The sequence below is a fragment of the Otolemur garnettii genome, unplaced genomic scaffold (assembly GCF_000181295.1).
Source record: "Otolemur garnettii isolate 467f Iridium unplaced genomic scaffold, OtoGar3 scaffold00063, whole genome shotgun sequence".
Taxonomy (NCBI): Eukaryota; Metazoa; Chordata; class Mammalia; order Primates; family Galagidae; genus Otolemur; species Otolemur garnettii.
In genome coordinates, this window is record NW_003852458.1 from 10200838 (window position 1) to 10202316 (window position 1479).

Sequence of the window (1479 nt, forward strand, 5' to 3'; positions counted from 1 at the left end):
ATCGTTCTCAAATACACATCTGATCTTTGCCAACATGCTACAAGTAGAGCACCCCTAATCCAAAAATCCAAAATCCAAAAGGCTTCAAAATCTGAAAATTTTTGAGCATCAACAAGATGCTCAAGGGAAATGCTCATGGAAGCATTTTAGATTTAAAATTTTTAGATTAGGAATGTTCAACTAGTATGTTTTCTGTAAATATTCCAAAATAAAAAAAAAATCCCAAATCCTGAACACTTTTGGTTCTAAGCATTTCAGACAACAGATGCTCAGCCTGTATTTCAAATATTGCCAAGTTTCTCCTCTACTGTTTAAGATCAGCCTCTTTGGGCTAGATAAGGAGTTTGTAGAGCAGGAACTGTGCTTTGTTACTTTGTTAATCTTTGTGTCCTTGGTACCCAGCACATTGTTTGGCATATCATAATGCTGAATGTTGAACAAATGAAACCCTATTAGCTGTCTAATCTAAACTCAGTAAAAATATAAGAAATCATAACGCTAAAATATTAAAAAAAAAAAGAGCAGTATCATATGCTTCATGGCATATGAGAAAGCAACAACTCTAAATAATTAATTATTGGTTTAAGTACATTTGTAATTACTATCCATTATCACATAATTTTAAACATTTATCCACAGCCCAAATTCCTATCATTTGAGATTCTGATTTTAAAAGCGCTATTGGCAGACATGCTTACCTGCGACTGTTTGTGATTAAGTAGTTTATGTAGTTAAATTTGATTATCTATATTTTTTCTCTTATGAATGAATACTGATTTTAAAAACTAGTAGTTTCTAGATTTTAAACATTAGCCTGATAAACAATTTAATTAGCATCCTGCAGTATTATGGCATTAACTAAAATTTGAAGATAAGGTATAACTCCAGAAAAGGGTTTTAAGAATGTGTGGCACATGCAGATGATTATTTGCTCTAGGATAAAAATTAAATTTCCCCCTTCTAGTAGAGATGAACACTTTCCTTAAGCAGCATGACAGGATGCCATACCTGTGTGAAGGACAGAGAACTGCAGTCTCCAGGTCTGTCAATCTGTTTCCTCCTTCGGGCACTAGGAATTTCAAATAAGAACTTCTTTTAAAGTCATAATTCACTATCCAAATTCAAATATGCTGACTGCAATTCAAAGTGAGTTAAAATAAGCATTTCCTTACCCAATAATATTACATAGAACAGAACTTGACATTTGCTTTGAAAAAAAGGTACTTAGAAGTTTATAAAACCTTTTCCCCCTTTTCTTATGAGCCTTTATAGTGGTAGGTTCAGTCCTGGTAATAAACTGAAATAAGAATCCCTTATCACCGATTCAGGTTTGAAATGAAAGTTTTCAAGAATTCGGGGGAAGGAGACAGCGCCTGTGGCTCAATGGGTAGGGCCCTGGTCCCATATACTGAGGGTGGTAGGTTTGAACCCGTCTCCAGCCCAACTGCAACAAAAAAATAGCTGGGCGTGGTGGCGAGC

The 1479-nt window shown here is 34.8% G+C and overlaps 1 protein-coding gene across 2 annotated transcripts in view; it reads right to left on the reverse strand.

Annotated features, from left to right (window-relative positions):
• The window catches only part of HMGCS1 (3-hydroxy-3-methylglutaryl-CoA synthase 1), a 26035-nt gene that overhangs the window by 18484 nt on the left and 6072 nt on the right, over positions 1 to 1479 (reverse strand). Inside the window, exon 2 of one of the 2 annotated variants that reach the window (XM_003792962.3) lies at positions 1009 to 1069. The exons of the other annotated variant lie outside the window; for it this stretch is intronic. The gene's annotated coding sequence lies outside the window, so the exon portion shown is untranslated. The remainder of the gene's footprint in view (positions 1 to 1008; positions 1070 to 1479) is intronic. 2 annotated transcript variants of the gene reach the window in all.